We start from the raw sequence: 20,122 nt of genomic DNA, 5'->3' as shown, positions 1-20,122 counted from the left end.
AGCTGAGAGGATGTGACTCGCTCAAGGTCAGCCAGTGAATTTCTATGGTGAACTTCTCCCATGGTGATGCTAAGAGGTCATGCAATCATAATAATAATAATAATTGGCACAGTCTCTCAGCCTCAGAGGCAGGACATGACAAACCTCTCTCTCCAGCTCTCTCAAGGTGATGCTAAGGCAAACCTACATTTATTTTGCATTGTGTGTGTGTGTGTGTGTGTATGTACTTGAATTTCTTGGCCTTGGAGAACCCAAATCAATGTCTCCACTGCAAGGTAATCTCCAGATCATAGTGATGTAACTGTATTTCATCAAAGTGATTAGTCATTTTTTTATCATCAAAATACCTGTCTTACTCCAAAAAACGGTGGCCAAGACCTTTCCTGATAATAAGTTTTGAGATTTCAAGTTCTTCTGTTCTGTGAGAACTTGAATGTCAGAGCATGGCATAAAGGGCAGAAGCCTCACCTTTTGTTATCTTTTGTTTTTCAAAGCAAAGCTGCTGTGATTAAGCAAAGTTGGAGCAAATCACCCTAACAAAAGAAATAGCCTCCAGGATGAATGGTAGCTTTGCTTACACAAAATATGCAAATAGTGGCTATCCAGAGTCAGATGAAGGATTCTTCTCTCCCTCTCATTTCGAAATGACTAGCCTCAATATTCTTACTCATTGATAGAGAATTATTCAGAATTTCTCCTCTCCAGATTGTAATAGAAATGTTCGAAATTGCCATTTTTCTCCTAATTTTCGAATTTTGGAGAATATTCTTTACATCCCTAGTCTGTGAATAATCTGGCTCCCTTTTAAAAAACTCTAAAAGATCACTTTAAGTAAAAGTGTCTAGATCCTTATTCATGAGTGTTATGCAGTGCATCATGGGTTTTGAAGTCATGCAATTATTCACTGCGAATTTTGATAGAAATGGATATCCGCTTAACATTCCTGTATTATACTAAACATTCACAAAATGTTTTATACCTCATAACTGATAATTGTGACTTGATTTGATACATTTGATACCTGACAATATTTGAGTACATTTGGAAGATGTCATCCATTGATATTTAAAATGTGACAGTATTTGACAGCTGACATTCTGGTGAATAACAGTTTTCTTATTCACAGACTGGGAGGCTGTGGTGAAGTTATGATTTTAAAAAAAACACGAAATTTTCCCAGTTTGGTTGTCATTCATTGAAAAGGACACATAGGCATTTTATTGGCAAATGTTGCTTGTTGTTTATGATCAGATCTAAAATAGCTGACCCCCTTGTTGCCATTTCCACCCTTTGGACAATGAAATTGTCTTCCAGGCAAGTAAGGAATTTGCTGGACCTTGGCTGAGTTTGACTTCCAGCAGATATCAGGATAGTTGAAGTCACCCATCAATACTGTATCTTGCCTTTCTAAGAAGAACCTGCAGTATCTGAAGCTCTGTAGTACATAATGGTCACACAGGATTCTGCCAATCAATATTTATAAATTTAATTTTTCTCCCTGCTGTGAGAAATTAATAACATTGTAGTTAGGAAAACTAATCACAGTGAAACATTTATTCTCTGGAAAGAAAAGCACTCATGGTTTGTGTATGTGTGTGCAGTACTCCATTCACTTCTGGCCAGCACATTTTAGCAAGGATATTGACAGGTTGAAACTGGCTTTTACAGGGGCAACAAGCATAATAAGAGGCAGGGTAGTAGCACAATATCAGGCCTTGTGATTGCAAGACCAAATCCTAAGAACGCTCTAGTGAAGAAGTTATTAAGCATGATACATTAAGCATCAAGCACAATTTCCCAGGCCATGACCTTCAGATACAAAACAGCAGATCCACCAAATGAGAAAATATGTATGCATTCAGTTTTCAAGGTACTGCTCTCATCCTGAGATTCTTTCTCCTTTTTCTGGAGACTACAGAAGAAGGTTATAAGACTTGGAAACTCTTGTGGTAATGAACAGTTCATTACTTTGTGTTAATGAACATCTCTTTCTGCGACCATGCATCTATTCTTCTGCCCATTCCCATCTTTAGATGCCACCTGATGAACTTTCTTGGGAACCCACTGGAATGTGGCTGGGATGGCCCACAAAAAGAGCGCTTTGGGATTCATAGAAGGGCAATTTGCTTAGTAGTTCATCTCACCTGGTATAAACCCTTGACATTTCTTTTGCAATTAGAGCTGATATTCTAACTCATAGACTGAAAATGCAGGTAGAGTCTTCCATATCCAAAATGCTTGGGGCCAGAAGTGTTTTGAATTTCAGAGTTTTTCAGAGATCAGAATATCTGAATATAAATAATGAGATATCTTGGAAGTGAGACCCAAGTCTAAACCTGAAATTCATTTATGTTTCATATACCCCTGATACACATAGCCAGAAGGCAATTTTATACACTGTGTTTTTAATAATGTTGTGCATGAAACAAAGTTTGTGTACAGTGAACCATCAGAAAACAAAGGTGTCATTATTTCAGTCACCCACATCAACAATTTTGGAATATTTTGGATTTCAGAAATCCATATAAGGGAGACTCAACCAGTACTTGTAAAAAAGGTAAAGTAAAGGTTTTCCCTTTGACAAGTTTGTCTAGTTGTGTCACAGTAAGGTGCTCATCTCTGTTACTAAGCCAAGGAAGCCAGTGTTGTCAAAGATGACTCTGTGGTCATGTAGCCTGCATGACTGCACAGAATGCTGTCACCTTCCCACCAAAGTCGTACCTATTTATCTACTTGCACTTTTACATGCTTTTGAACCTCTAGGATTGCAGAAGCTGGGACTAGTGACGGGAACTCATTCCATCATGCAGCACTTGGATCTCAAATTGCCAACCTGCCGACCTTGTGATCCTCAGAGTCAGTGTCTTAACCACTAAGCAAGCACATCCCAGTCCTATTTAGTCTAGGCCTGTGAGTGTTGCAGCAGTATTCAATTTGATTTTTGGTTTGGAAATGTGAGCATAATCCTGTTGGTGAATTATCATGGTCTATGTCAGATTTACACCATCAGAACTCACATTTTTGGCCTTGTGGAAGTTGGAATTCTTTACCAATCATACAACAATCTCTCTGCACCCTGCATAAATCTTTTGTGATGAAGCCGCTGAAGCACAATCACCTCCGTCTAATTTGAGAGCAGCAGAATCCACAGAGGTGTTTATCAAGCTATTTTCTTGTAGCTGCAAGGTCATCATCTGCAGGGATGTCCCAAGGACCCCTGATCTGGGAAATTGTGCTTGATGCTTAATGTATCATGCTTAATAGGTTCTTCACCAGGGAGGGCATCCCTAGTTCTAAGGTTTTGGTCCTGCAGTCACAGGGTCTCGTATGGTGATACTACCCTGACAATTTTATCACCACTGTTGTCATTATCTTGGTTATTCCCAAGCCAGATGGTCAAATAGCTTAGAGAATAAGGAAGACCATCGTGACAACTCACTGCTTCACCCAGGACATCTATTCACACTGCTAGACCAGGTAGGTATAGCTGTTGTAGTATGTCAGGACCAAGAAAATAGTTGGACACATCTCTGTGGATCTTCTTCCACACTATCCAACTATATGAAAATAGTTATGTAGCAGGGGTTGTTTCACTTGGGTTCTTGGGAGGCAGCATTAGAAGTGTCCAGATGGGCTTAATGCTGAACATTAAAAAAAACAAAAAAATAATGACCACAGGAATTCATCCTAGACAATGAGAAAATGGTAATAGTCAAAGAGTTTCCATACCTTGATTCAAATATTGATCACAACAGAGATTGCAGCCAAGACCTCAGGGGATGACTAGGATTGGGTAGGGCAGCTATGCAACAACTGGACAAGATTGTAAAGAAATAACTCTGAACACTAAAATGAGGATAGTCCAAGCCATTGCATTCCCTATTACCATGTAGGGATGTGAGACCTGGACAGTGAAGAAAGCTGATAGGGAGAAAATAAACTCATTTGCAATGTGGTGCTGGAGAAGAGCACTGAGGATACTGTGGATGGCCACAAAGGCAAACAAATTGGTCCTTGAATAGATCAAGCCTGAACTCTCTCTGGAAGCCAAGATGACTAAATTGAGGCTTTCATACTTTGACCACATCATGAGGAAAAATGGATCATTAGAAAAGACAATGATGCTAAGAAAGATGGAAGGCAGTAAAAAGAAAGGAAGACTGCATACCAAATGGTTAGACTCAATCAAAGAGACCACAGGCCTCAGCCTGCAGAACCTGAGCAGAGAGGTAGATGACAGGGAGTCTTGGACACAGTAACAGCATTGGGAGATGTAGTTACATAGATGTCATTTCATGACACAAATATATCTCCCAATGCAGGATTCCAGTGGATTTCCCAGTTTTCAAGGGAAGAACATTTTCTCTTTGAGAAATGGTGAAATGTGAACTCTCCCACCTCAATATTTCTTTGAGCACCATTATTTCTACTGGCTCCTCCTTCCTCCCATATCAGTAAATTGAATGATAGGGCCTGACACAATCAGTTAAATAGGAGTACCTGGGGATGCCAATGGAGCAAAAGTGAGTGTGAAGGCAAGAGTGAAGACAACTGATGATGCATTCAACAAATAAGCAAGAATTATCTCAAGGATCATTCAAAGCTGCCCAATGGGGTGAGTGTTGTTTGGGCCCAACAGAAATGTTAAGGTGAGCCAGTGTGGTGTAGCAGTTTCAATGTTGGACCATGATAAGGAAATGTGTGTGTGTTGTCTGCCTTTAAGTTATTTCTGACTTATGGCAACTCTATCATAGGGTTTTCTTGGCAAGATTTGTTCAGAGGAGGTTCACCATGGTCTTCCCTTGCAGCTGAGAACATGTGACTTGCCCAAAGTCACCCATTGGGTTTCATAACCAAGCTGGGAATCAAACCCTGGTTTCCAGAGTCGTAGTCCAACACTCAAACCACTATACCAACATGGGTTCAAATCTCTGATTGGCTACGAAAATCCATGGGGTGACCTTCAGCAAGTCACACTCTCTCAGCCTCAAAGGAAGGCAATCATAAGCCCCTCTGAAGAAATCTTGTCCAGAAAACCTCATGATAGCTTCACCTTAGTGTTGCCATATGTCAGAAATGATTTGAAGGCATATAATAATAACAACAAATGTTAACACAAAATAAATTGCTTTGCTTTGTGAAAATAAAAATTTTGTGTTAAAGAACACTGAGCAGAAAAAAAATATCCCTGTTTCCATAGGTCTGTATCATTGAAGCAGAATCTTTGCTATTACTTGCCTTATTGATGTTCTCTTTTTCTTTCCATGTGTGTATGTGTGCATGTGTGATTTTTGAAACACAATACCCTTCTTGATATTAAAATGAAATTGGATGCACATATTCAGGGAGTAATTCTGTATTGAATTCCATAGCCATTCTACACCCATGTTTAGAAGGGATGTGCATGCATGGGAATGTGTAAAACAGATGTAAAAAAACCAAACAAATAAAACATACACACACGAATGAGATTTCCTTTGCCATCTTGCTATGCAAACATAAATTGCTTTTGTCAAATAACTGTTCTGAATTTCCTGAACAAGGAAGCCAAATCAGTGGAGTTACATGTGTGAATAATAATATTTTTAATCAGAAAGGGGAAATAATAATAATAATAGTCTGTTTTACTGCTCCTGCATAGTCAAGCTTTTGATCACTGCTGTTCCGGCGCTGCAAGACAAATGGGAAAGCGAGCTACTTACGAATATCATGGGTAGGTTTTTCAATTCAGTGGATTATTCACATCTGTTAGGTGAGAATTACAGAGCGCTGGAATAAGGGACTCTTATGTTTTTATAAATCTTGCACTGCCAAGGGCTACCGAATCGCGAGGCTCAACATCTGTGTTGCTTCTCCTTTGAGCTTTTCTGATTAAACATGCCTAAACATTTCAGACACTATCAGAAATGTAGAAGAAAAGAAAGAAAGAAAGAAAGAAAGAAAGAAGAGCTGCAATATACAGCTTGATGTCAGGTTACTATTTTAAATATTTTCTCCAGTTTCTAATAATAAATGCATTAGTCCTACAGACTAAGAGGGACATGATTTCATGTTGGAATCAAGCTCTCCCCTCCCTAAATATTTTGGTTGGAATTGTTGTTCTTCAAAAACCAGAATTACTACTTTTAAAAATGAAACCTTTGCACAATCGGAAAAAAAGGGACAGACGTAAATAAAGGTTGAGGCATTTGGACAGGAACCTTCCTTCCAACCTCCGATTCCCTCTGTGCTCACCCCACACCCGCGCACAAAATCATTCAAATGCCTTTTCTTTCTCTGACAAAAATATTCATTAAAAACATTTCACTGGGCTGCCTTTTAATATAGCACAGGCATTCAACCTGCACAGGACGCTTCCATGGATCCACACAAATACTGTGTAATTATCTGCCGGCTTCCCGCTGGCTCCTGCATATTCCAAGCACAAAGTGAATGCCACAGATCCAGTGCCTTACTCCTGTCTTCATTGTCCCTGCTCGGAATATGAAGCCCCAGTTCATTATAGCAGACCTGATCAAACTTGATAGATTTAGCTATTATTCTTGGCTGTGTCAACTTTCTCCCTCCAGCTTCCCCCCCCCCCCCCCTGCTTTGGTTCTTTTGTTTTGCCACCCGGGGAAGGCATCTTATTCCTAGGCACTCTCTCTCTCTCTCTCTCTCTCTCTCTCTCTGCTTTCTTCCTCATCCCCCTTCTTGCACATCTTTCCCCCAACAAGCAATGGTTTCAGCAAATAACGCTCTTTCTATATCATACGATTCATGAAAAATGCGCTTGGTGATTTCTGTTCCCCCCTCCCCAATTCAAATCTTCTGTGGTTCTATTGACTTTCTTCAAAGTTTCTATAAAAATGCTGCAATATTGACAAGCACTTTAACTTTGAAAATCTTAATGGATGCTAAATGTGTGTGTTTGTGTGTGCGTTTCTGGAGTCTTTGAAGCAAAGAGCCAGGCCTGGGACTCTTCAGAATAAGTCCACCCATGCCAACCTAGCTTCCAGCATTTCAGACGTTCTTAATTCGTTGGTCTAACCTGCTGATAGCTCTCTACCTTTTACTCCAAAAAGTACCTAAGCATCCAAATACAGATGATGGAAACCACTGGTTTTCCTGAACAGATAGCTTTGTAGTTTCAGAGAGTTGCTATGCAACCACTAGGAATTGTTGCTATAATGGAAAAAATAATAATAGTAATGGGTTACTAAAATAATGTAAGCTGAATTTACATAATCGATACCTTACTGATTTCTAGTACTTTGGCACAGTGTGGCAATCTCAGGGTTTGCTACCTAGCAGTTTCAGTGTGATTTTATCGTCTCACACAGATTTATGGCTGAATTTTAAAACCTTTACTGTCTGATCACTTTTATCTCTTGAACATTTGCAATATTCGGTAACAATATTTTTTGAAGCATTAGACTTTTCCTGCTAGCCATGGACTACCTGAGCAGGTTTTACTAAGATTTTGGCCAAATCAAACAAATGGGACATAGCATTTCTAGATTAATTGAAACAATGGGACATACTATCTCTAGATTAAGTGGATTGTAACAAAGCTGAGGGAAATTGTTTCCATTTCTATTTGTCTTACAAAAAAAGATAGCATTGCCTTTTTTTTTCTGTCCTCTTTTCTTCAAAATAGTAACAGACCCAACTGACATTTATTTTAATTTGGAATATTTTATTTTATTTCCTAAAAAGTGTTCTTTTATCCGAGTGTCTTCCTTTTGCTAAAACATTTGGATTATGTTTTTAGGGATTAGGACAAATGTGTAGCATGTGTTCCGTTTAAGAAACGGAACTGAAAAATTCAGAGAGATATTGATTAGTACAGGGTAATAACCCACAAATTTCATTGCCATGTTATTCTTAAACACTGGTAAATGAATCAACTTGGTTTAAATATAGACTGACGCCAAATACATGCTGTCAGTTTTTGAAAACAAAATAAAATCCATTATTTGTTTACCCAGTCCCTATCCTTTCTTCTAAAACAAGTTCTTTTTAAATCCAGACTTTTAGGTATAGAATGATCCAAATGGAGCCTTTGGGAAAGGATTGTAATAAATGTTGTTATCCTCGTCTCATCTAATGGAACACATTGTCGAATCTGACGTAAAAGAAAAGGTATGACTTCAGCGTAGATTGTGCATTATTTTTATATTTCCTCTGGAGTTGCATTTACACACCTACCATCATCATCACCTCCCCCCAAATCCTCCCGGGTGTACCGTCTTAAAATGTAAATTGTAGCAAAGCAACACAAAAGAATAAAGAGACTTTTTTTAAGGCAATCATGATGATCACTTAATTCAGTCTCTGCCTTTCCACTTGGCATAAGGTAATTAGAATGCCACATCGTTGTAAAGACAGAAAGCTTCGGCTACCACTCTGACTCACCCAGACGATAATACATGATTAGAAGTCAGTGACAGATCACAACTGCTGCATGACCCACCAAGGTCTTATCAAGGGCAAATCACATAATTAACATGCACTTCTCTAGCCGAAGAGTACAATGCGATTGTTCAGAGACAATCAAATTAGCCTAGCCAGTGGGGTCAATGCTTTACGACCTTGGACGAATTTTGGGGAAGGGGAAAAGCAATGTGTGTTGTACATTTCCTCTTCTCTAGTGTAAAATATATATGTATATACACATATCTATAAAATCTGCATGCATATGTGTTTGTGTGTATGTGTGTGCTTCTTTCTGTGCACATACATATACATGCATATGTATGTACATAGGTGTATATGGAGATATGCATTCTGATACACAGACACACACACACACACACACACACACACACACACACACGATGAGAAGAATCTTCAAGAATCTTTGCAGTTCAGGACTTACTCTGCACAGTGTTCACACATCATATTTTTCTTCAGAAGCCTGGATTTTCTGTGCAGAAAATATTTCTGTGCAGAAATATTTCCTATATTTCCCTTTGCAGGAAACATTGTAACTGAGGATTTACTCTGTGCAAAATTTACATACGAAATATTTCCTGCATAGAAAACAACAGATGTATTATTTTCTGCATGGAAAATGCTCCTTCCTGTGCAGAAAGTGCTGTTTTCTCTCCAAACTAATCATATGCAGATTTTGTGAAAGTTGTGAATAGACTTTTTTTTAAAGAAAAGATTGATTTTCAAATACTTTCTCACAGCAGAAAGAAAATTATTAAAATTACTCATTGAAGAAGAAAACCTGGAGAAGAATTGTATCCTGTGTGTATGTGTGTTTATCTCTGAGACATGCTTGTATGAAACATATAAACAAACATACATGGGTGTGCATGTACATGCAGATATAAATGTATATGAAATACACACATGTGTACAATTGTATGTGAAATACATAAGATTAAAAATATTTTCTAGCTGTGGATGCTTCTAGCTGTGGATGCTTTAATTCATGGACAAAGAATTTGTGGATATATTCATTCCACTGACTTCTTAGTTCACCACGAAGGGACCAAAGGCCTCCACTCATACAGTCTAACCTTAAGGGACACAAATTTAATGGAGCCGTTTTGGCAGAAATTAAGGCATCTAGTGAAGCCTGGAATTACCATTTATTTGCCCTGAACACACTGAACACAACCCCAGAATCAGACAGAAAACTGCAAGGAAGTAATAATTTTTTCCTCTTTTTAAAAAAACAAAAGCGTGCCTTCCTGCAAACATTATTTTGTTTGTGACAATTAGCCCAATTATCTTGATAGATGCTCCCTTTTTTTGCCCTCTGCCTACCCCCAAGGTTTGACCATTTCCTTTGCCTTGCCTTGCCTTCTATTTAATAAGGCCCCCCCTGCCTATGGACAGAGTTGTGAATGATGGTAGAGACCAACTATACCAGAGGCAACCCTTTCAGTAAAAGTCCATCATGAGTGGGGGATCTTGCGTTGAAGGCTCACACGCTCATACATATGATACACCAGGACACAGATTTCTCTTATTAATGCCTTGTTACTAGAAGGCATAGCTTCATATTTAGGTCATGTGTGAGTGAAAGAGAAGCTTTTAACTTCATCCTGAACATCTGTTCTAATCAAAAAGTGTGAAAGTATATGGAAGGGTTGGGAGCTAGGCCCCTCCAAAACTCTACAACCCATGGGATGCTGCTTCTTCCATAGGCTGGAGTGGGGGGGGGGGGAATGAAAATTCAGGTTTTGTCACAATGCCATGGCCGGGTTGTTGTTATGATGGGAGGAATGAGGGCATTGTTGCTCCCAAATAAGAATTCTCCTTTCCCTGATGAAATTTTCCTTCAGTCCCCAAATTTCTTTCCTTGCACTAACTTTATAGCTTCGGTAGGGCATTTAGAATTACAGTTTAGGCATTAAGGGGAAAAAAACCCACCAGGCAATGGTACTAAAGTAATGGAAAAAGAGAAAATATAAGAATCCTAGGTGTATATGATTTTCAGTATCTCAATCTCTGAAGGAAAAAGGGACTGAAGGAAATAATAACAGTGATGATGATGATGATAATACTAATAATGCCGTCCATGTATATGGCACTTTACAAACAGTTACAGAATAAAACATGTATATATTTGATAATATAAAATACTGAAATACAATATTAAAATACAATGAAAAAACCACCTCCTACACCCAGACATGCAAAATAAAACAAAACAGGCAGTACAGATAATCAAATTTATAGAGAACTTATGCTACAACTTCTTTCACACAGTTTTGTCTCAGAGATGCTACAAGATCCTTTGCATGGTTGTAACTCTTTGCTTGTTCATGGAATGAGAATGGGTTGTCTTCCTGTTACTCATTACTAAGGTCTAATCTGCACTGCAGAAATAAGGTAGTTTGTTACCATTTTACTTTACCATGGCTCAGTGCTCTGGAATTCCAGTATTTGTAGGCTTGTGATATATTTAAATAGCTTCTCTATCAGAGAGCTCCAGTGCCACAGTAAACTACCAATCCCTGGATTCCTTAGCACTGAGCCATAGCAGTTAAATTGTTAATAATGAGTATCTCAGTGGGTTGCCTAGGAGGCCGCCGCAAGTAAACACATGAACCAAAGCTGGAGGAAAGGCCACAACTTTATCCAGCAAGCAAATAAAATTGGTAGGGTTGGCCCAAAGCATGAGGTCAGGATCTGTAGTATCGAACAACCCCCTGGTTGTTTGATAAGCCATATGCCTGGTGACCACCAGGCATTGGGATGACCTAGGGGCTAAGGAAAGCCATCTCACAGCCATGCCACCAGCTGCTCACATGTTCTCTAAGCCCCTAGTCACTGGGAGGCGCTACCGCATTGTGGCCCCCGCAATGGCCACAACATATGCCCTCATCGCCCTGGGTACCTAATGACTCCCATACCAGTGCTCCGTAGCCCTGGTAACCACACCAACCAGAACCATGACCTATGCTGCCACCCCTGAAGTTGTGACTAAAAGCACCAACCCTAGGTTGGGAGAGCCAAGCAGCAAATGGCACTGGGGCCAGGCCACATGGCCCTTATATAGGCCAGGCCCCATCATGTATAGCAGGCATGGTGGCCCCTCCCTCAAGGCAACCCAGCCAATGGGCTGCCCTGGAGGACCGGGGCACACCATAGAGAGGTCCTCATGCCTCCCAGAGCAGTCCACTAAGGTGGAAGGACCTCTCCTCCTCACACCAGCCCAATAGCAGCACAGCCTGCTCCAGCAAGGCATGCTGGGGCAAGCCTGGGAGCCTTGCAGCATGGCTCCCGGCAGCAAAGCAGCCTGCCCGGTGAGGCGGGCAGCCGCTTGTTACCTTTCTAGACTGCAGTAATATTAGCCAGTAACTGTGTGATCGGAGTAATGAGTAAAATAACCACATCCTTTTAATAAAGTAGCATCCCAAGTTTGGGTATAAAATAATTCACATTATCAAGTAAAGCTGATTCATATGACCAAATTGTCTTTTGAAGAATGGGTACTGAGTGGAACCATAAAGAATTGAGGCATATTGAATTGCCAACTTTCTTTTAAAAGAGGAATACTATGTTTTTAGTAGTTGCACAACCAGGATCTACATGGTAAGACTCTATCGTGGCAGGTAAATATTACATTTTGATTTATTTTGGAAGGCACCAGAAGTCTATAAGAAAATAAAATGATGGTCTGTTAGCATGAATGGCACTCCTTTTAGTCATATGATTGTTTCAAGCATATTGAAAGTGGAATAAGGGAAGAAAGAGCTGGAGGTTAACTCAGACAACAGAGAAAGCTATCTGCAGGCAGTAGAACCTATAAGAGAAACCTCGTTTATTAGTGCATTTGTATAGCTCACCCATAACATAGACTCTCTGGGCAGTTTGAAAAATGAAAAAATATAACAGGAAATCATTAAAATATTGAAAAATAAAAAACAAATAAAACACATATTCTTCAGTTTGATTGTTGGTGGGGGAGAAGAAAGGAGAACCTCACCACTAGACTGGTTTGTACAGAAGGTGGTAGTTCCTCAGATAGTTAGGTCCCAAGCCATTCAGAGCTATGAAGGTGACTGTCAACATTTGGAATTGTGCCTAGAACAGAACTAGCAATTGCAGTGACCTAAACCCACATTGCTCCATGTATCTGGTCCCAGCTGGTAGCCTATCTGCAACAATCTGAGTTCACTAGTGTTTTTGGTTAGTGTCCAAAGGCAGCCCCACATAAACTCATTGCAACAGTCTAGGGAAGTCAAACTTTTGCTTATTTCAATGAACAATTGCATTTTTTCCACAGCTGCCCCAGCCCTTTGGAACACGCTGCCCACGGAGCTCCGCTCATCCACCACCCTGGCCCAATTTAGGAAGGATCTCAAAACCTTCCTATTCAAGCAGGCATTCCCCGATTAAATATCCTGTGGGCCTCCCTCCTCTTCCGTGGCCATGAGGATGGGCTAACGGGGCCTTTGTTATTGTTTTTAGATTGTGTATTACTGATGTTTTATGTTTTTAACCTGTATTTGTTTGCACTTGTTGCATATTGTAAGCCGCCCTGATCTTTTTTGGAAGGGCGGGATATAAATAAAGATTTTATTATTATTTATTATTATTATTATTATTTATTTATTTCCTCCCTTCTTGGGACAATTACGAAAGGGTTTTTCTTTGAGGGAGAAAAGAGGGCACAGCCCCATCATGGCTGGGCTCCAGAAACTGAGGAGATCCTTCCTTCCATGTTCCAACTGCCAGTGTTGAGGCCTCTGAGAGAAATGAGAACCAGACAGCCACAGCTCCATCATGCCTGGGCCCCAGATTCTGATCAGAATTCAGATCTCTGAATTTCAGCTACTACTGCTGAGGTCTCTGAGGGAGATAAAAGAGCCAAACAGAACTGTTGGATGGTGTTTTGTGGGTTTTTCGGGCTATGTGGCCATGTTCTAGAAGAGTTTATTCCTGATGTTTTGCCAGCATCTGTGGCTGGCAAAACGTTAGGAATAAACTCTTCAAGAACATGGCCACATAGCCTGAAAAACACACCAAACACTATGGATGCAAGCCATGAAAGCCTTCAACTTCACAGAACTGTTGGACTTTATTCCTACCACACCATTCCCCTTTCCTTTTCTGTTGAGTCTTATTTAGATTTTGAGCCTGTGGGCAGGGAACTGTCAAACTAATTAGCCATGTCGGGATGGTTTCTGGCTGAATGACAAGGTAGAAATTCTTTAAGTAAATAATAAATAATAAATAACATTTTTGATGATTTATTTTGAAGCTCAGGACTTTTCATGCAAATTTTTTATTCCTATCACACCATTCCCCATAGGGCAAAAAATTGAAATGCATATGAACTGCTGAATGAAATGCTGAGGGACACCTGGCTTAACAAGACTATGGAGATAATTGCATGAGGGATGGGGTGTCATTGTCCTGTCCCTGTCCTGCCCTTCCCTCCTGATCCCAGGAAGGACTTTCACACATGACCCAGCATTGACCCGGGAGGGAGGTGTCAGTGAAAGTGATTGTGTGAATCACTTTCACTCGCACGCATATTTAACTTGACATTCAGCCATCAGGGAAGCATGAGTGAAAGGGATTGCATGTATCATTTTCACATGAAAGTGGGCTGAAAAGCACTTTCAGGCATCAGCTGAAAGTGCTGACTCCTGTCATTTGCAGTCTTTTGTATTAACAGAAGAACTCTTACGTGTGAAAGGGATCTAGGAGTCCTGGTAGACCACCGGTTGAGCATGAGTGAACAGTATGATGTGGCAGCTAAAAAGGCCAATATGATTCTGGGCACCACAATTCAAAAAGGATGTTGAGAAGCTGGAGTATGTCCAGGCAGAGGGCAATCAAAATGGTGAAGGGTCTGGAAACCATGCCCTATGAAGAGAGACTTTGGGAGCTGGGTATGTTTAGCCTGGAGAAGAGATGGTTAAGAGGTGATATGACAGCCCTGTTTAAGTATTTGAAGGGGTGTCATAATGAGGAACTGCTAGGCTGACAGAAACTGGGACTGGTGATGGAAGCTCACCCCATCATGTGGCACACGGGCCTTGTACTACCAACCTGTCGATCTTGCAATCAACAGAGTCAGCATCTTAACCACTTGAGCCACCGCAACCAACCTAGCAGTTTGAAAGCAAGCAAATGTAAATAGATAAATAGGTACCACTTTGGTGGGAAGGTAAACAGTGTTCTGTGCAATTATGCTGGCCACATGATCACAGACTAATCTCTGACAATGCTGGTTCTTTGGCTTAGTAACGGTGATGAGCCCCCTATGGTTGGACACGACTTGACAACCTTGTCAATGGGCAAATATCTTTATCTCTTTTACATATTGAGAATGGAGCAAGCTTGTTTTCTGCTGCTCCAGAGAGTAGGACCCAGAACAATGGATGCAAGCTATAGCAAAAGAGATTCTATCTAAACATTAGGAAGAGCTACCTGATGGTGAGAGTTGTTCAACAGTGTGTCGTGGAGTCTCCTTCTTTGGAGGTTTTTAAACAGTGGCTAGATGGCCATCTGTCAGGGGTGCTTTGATTCTGAGTACCTGCTTGGCAGGGGGGTTGGACTGGATGGCCCTTGTTGTCTCTTCGAACTCTATGATTTTATGATTCTAAAATTATTTGCATGGAAAACTGCTGTTTCACAAGGTGGTTTGTATAAAAGTTTTTTTGTTTTTTTTTTTGCACAAGTGACACACTTTCACACTTTGTAAAACATCCCTAAATGCAAAATATCTCATGACAACTGACCATTTTCTCAACCACATATATAAATTTGATGAGATATCCTTTCTCATTAATGAAAAGTAAAATAATAGTACTAGTATTTACATGTCTAACTATCATTCAGCTGAGATACAAACAGGGATTATATCACCATGGGCAGATTAGACATATGTAGGAATGAGCACAATTGGTATAGACTCCTAACCACCACTGAAACTGGCCATATAGGTCTAGGAGAGAATTCAAGAGTAAACTCACACTCAAATACACACTACATGCTTGATTTTTTGTTTGTCTGTTTTAATGGAAGTGCAATTTATCCAAATGTCTGTATTTTTTCTCCTGAAAAGGAACATCTCTGTTTTCCCTGGACTGGGTTTTCATTTGCTTGCTCTAATCCAGTCCATCCTGATTTCAGGCATTGAAATTTGGTACTTCACTTCCTTCCACAGATTGCAATGGAAAGGAGAAAGAGAGAATGACTGGAGCCCTTTCTGCACAGGCCAAGTAAAATAGCCCCCCCCCCCCCCCCCCGTCCTGGTGGGGGAGTGGGAATCAGATGATGCACAACCCAAACCCCAATTCTGATATGAATAGATTGGACAATGTCCAGCCTTCTCACCACCAGAACTGGGACATACCCCCTTTACAATGCGATACTACAGGCTGCTCCGTGCCAGAGCAGTCAGAACCCTAGATGAATACCCCAGTCATTTTATGTAGATCTCTATGTGTGGGAGTCAAAGGGCATTTTTGGGGGTCTCCCACAGAGTACATCCAATGCATATCAGGTGCACCAGAAGTGATGCAACATTACTTTACCCTGCCATTTGTCCACAATCTTGGTCATTTTTCAAGTATTTTGGGGCTTTTGCAGATATGGGTGAGTGAGGTATTTTTAATGCATTTTTAGGCCAAAAATTTTTACAAAAAAATTGACACTCCTAAAATTCTAAATGGAGCTGGACTTGAAAGGTCTCCAGGGGTTTTTGGGGTCTGAAAAAGTAGTTTAGGAGCCACAGGCAGCCCACAGACCACACATTGTCCCCACTTCTCATGTAGATTTTAAATAAATGGCTCAGTTTGTTTATTCAAAAGTATGTCCTAATATTTAAGGAAATAACAAAACAAATGAAAGAACTTTTAAGCATTCACCGCTGCACACAAAATCATACTAGACCCTTGAAGTTCTTCTTTCCCAATCACATCTCTCTCGTTAATACTAATCAACCCCAATCTTTTCCTTGTGTCATCACAATTATTCCTGCAGCAACCAATAATCACTTCATAAACAGAGGACATTGACCTTATAGGTCTAACATGTGCAAGGGAGGTTGCAGGCAGGAGAAGGCCGGATGGCAATGTTATTTTCCTTCTTTAATTAACTGCCACAGGAAAGATAACAACCAACAAAAATCTACACAGACTTATGCTTAAATAATATGCTTCTCAAGCAGCGTTGAGCACCAAAGAGCATCTTTGAGCCAATTAAGTCATTCCAGCTACAACTTGGCTCCTTACATAATTGTTCTACTTGGCACTGTTTGGTTTTAATAGCTACTTGCATTGTTAGTTTGAAGCTGCTTTCACTTGGGTTCCCCCCCCCATTTCTAGATACCTTTTTATTAGTGAATAAACACAAGGCCGTTACAGTGACATGAGACTTGCAAAGTTTGAACTACGCTAATTTATTAGAGAGGAAGTATGTGTGTGCGCTGTATGTGCTTGCATAGAGAGTTTATGCTGAAGTTCAGAAGCTATTCCTTAGGAATTAATCCATACTATACACTCATGGCTTGGAAATGTCTGTGCTTGTTTCTGAGAAGCATTCTGTTTTTGTTGCTGTTAACTGCTCTTGAGTCATCCTTGACTCATGACACCCTGTGGATCCCCTATCATCCACTATTCCGCTTAAAGAGATTATCACTTGCCCAAATAAAGTTTGGGCAGGTGCAGACCACCCCAAAGGGGTGGTCTGTATCCCGCCATAATAAACCTTACGTCAAATGAATGGTGAAGTTTTATTTTTATTTTTCCTATTTTCATCCCAATTATCTCTTGGCCCTTCTAGGAATACAAACGGAAGTACAAATTTGAAATGATGCTGCTGAGCCTGTTTCAACCCCAAATTTCCAAATTTGAAATTTCTATCATAATTCAGTCCAATTGGTCATCCAAGGGATATCTGAAATCCTGGAAAATAATGAAGTAGAACTCAACAAAACCAGTGTTAAATGCATTAAAGCACTTTAAAAAATACTCATGGTTTTCAAGAGATACCTGGACCATGAGAATGAATGGACACTTTTCTTTGTGCATGTCTGTTCTTTTTTTCTTTTTTTTAAATGAACACCAAAGTAATTGGTGGCAAATTGCTTCAGGTGTTTGAGGTATAACGGCATAGCAAAATGTGGTGTTATCCCACCAAAGCATTAGGAAAAAACAGAAAATCAAGAGAGGGGAGGTGGGATGGATGTGCAAATGAAGGAACTGCATGTATATTGCATGCACATTTGCATGTGTGGGTTCCTGTGCATGCATGTGAATATTTGCAATAGCTGTTTTGTGCTTCACTGTCGGGTGGGCAGCTGAGTCTTTGGCGATTCAGCCCACGCCATGCAACTCCCCTAACAAACAGGATTAAAATTCACTCCTTTCAACCATCCTAGGCCTTTATTCCTTCCTTTTCATTGAGCTACATTTGTCTGATTTAACAAGATAAGATTTGAGTGCTGATGCAGCCCGTTGTTAATGCAGCCGCCACGTCCGCTGTGCCATCGACACTCCGTATGAGACTGATGCATAAATCAGGTATTCAAAAAAAAGAAGAAGGAAAAAATTAGATATGCAGCGCACCGGTTTTATAGTCCCAGGCTCAGAAATTGAAATGGCCCAGATTAATGTATTATATCTTACACACTGTCCGAGTGAATCAACTTTAATATATTGAACAGATTCACTGAACAAGACTGTGTTATCTAAGGAGCATTCGGAAGAAGGGATTGACCTGGGGATTTGATTTGGTTCAGGTAGTTCATGTTGTACAGCGGCATTTGAATAGTATCACATAAAAATAAAATTTGTATTAGAGATCTCTCACATCATTCTCAGGCGGCTTCTTCCGAAGCTTTGCAGACAGTGGGGCAAATTTCTCAGAAAAGAAAGGGGGGGAGGAGCCGGCAATGTTGAGCAACTCAAAGGTTTTAACCTTTGCTATAAATGCATCAAAACAATGGGATGTTTACTATTGCTGCTTTGTTTCTAGTTTGCTTTTCTTAGAGTTCTTTCTCTCCCTCAGGGGTCACTGATAAATTTTGTTTTTGATTGAGATGCAAAACCAAATATGGCATTATAGAATGAAACTGGTTTTTAAGAAACCCTATTCCCTATCCTAGGAAATGAAGTTCTGTGAAAGGTGACACTGGAGATTTCATGCTATAACCACTTAAAAGTACAAGACCTCCTACATATGAGTATTTGTCCCTGAGCCCCGTTATTAGGGTTACAGCAAAGGCATGTAATTTCCATCTCTTGAACATCCATAGGATCAGGATGACTAGATGTCATAATCACAAAGGAGGACAAGGCACTGCAAAATGTAGGACATTACAAAATAAAAGCTAGAAACACCAACTTCATTTCATAGAGTTTATTTACAAGTATATTACATATATTTTATTATATACTCAACTATACTTTTTTTATTAAAATGGCTTGCAAGAACTCTGAGAAAGAAAAATGCTTAAAATTGTTCCTTGATGGAATCTACATTTAAATTGTTCTTTTCACTTGTCCATCATGCTGAAATTAAGAGGAAAAAACACTTTCAATATTTACATTGTGTCTTCAAGCAGCCCATAGCCTAACACATTTGTTGTCCTTTTCCCATTCAAGAAACAAACATGATCTGAATTCTGGGGACAAGTCTTGTCTTCTGCTGATCCTAGGAAAAAGAAGTTTAGAAGGATCCATCCTATCCCTCTGTTTTGCAGTGAAGACAGGCAGCTGAGTAAATGGATTTCTCAAAGGGGAATAGCAAACATGGGGTTAAAGAGCTTCTTGATCATGCTCATAATGGAGGACATTTTGGGATTCCTCCTGGATGGAAGGTGGAAATGTAGAACATATCCAGAAAAAGGAAGATAACTGGTCACCCTTTGTAGGATCTGTAGGTTCTTGACTGTTAAGACTGCCTGTCTGCTTGTCCAGACTTTGGTTATGACACATCTAGATTATTATACTAGCCTACTGATGGGTTTGCCTACTTGGCCTCTTTCTCCCCTGGCTTTAATTCAGAACAGTGTTGTCTGGTCTGTTTTAAATCTCTCTTAAATATTCATATGATTATTCCCCCATAGATTCCTTCACTGTTTATCACTTTGGGCCAAGACTCGTTTCATACTTTTGGTTCTTGTATTTAGGGCTATGTGCTCTACTTGGCAACTTGGGTAGCATGATATGTAAAATCTAGGAAGTTAGGATCTACGAGCAAAGGATTATTGTCTAAGTTCACTGACACACACAGCTCTGTCATGCCTGCATCTGTGGAATAGTCTTCCTTTGGACCTCCAGTTAGAGGAAGATTTCATCCATTTTCATAAGAGGTTGGAGACCTTCTTTCATTTGTCAGATTAAGCTGCTGAGTTCGGCCTGAGGTTGGGTAGTGGCTGGTGGATGCTGGGGATTTTATGTAGACTTATAGTACAGTTGGCCCTCCTTATCCACAGATTTTTTTATACATGGATTCAAGTATACACGGCCTGAAAATATTCTTAAAATGTATGCATTCCAAATAGCAAACTTTGATTTTCCATTTTGTTCTGCCATTATATTTAATGGGACTTGAGCATCCATGGATTTTGTTATCCACGGGAGAACCTGGAACCAACCCCCAGTGGATAACAAGGTCCCACTGTATATGTTTGATGTTCTGCCCTTTGGTGGAA

This window comes from Sceloporus undulatus, chromosome 1, assembly GCF_019175285.1.
Source record: "Sceloporus undulatus isolate JIND9_A2432 ecotype Alabama chromosome 1, SceUnd_v1.1, whole genome shotgun sequence".
In the NCBI taxonomy this organism is placed as follows: Eukaryota; Metazoa; Chordata; class Lepidosauria; order Squamata; family Phrynosomatidae; genus Sceloporus; species Sceloporus undulatus.
Note: the sequence above shows the minus strand (reverse complement) of the source record.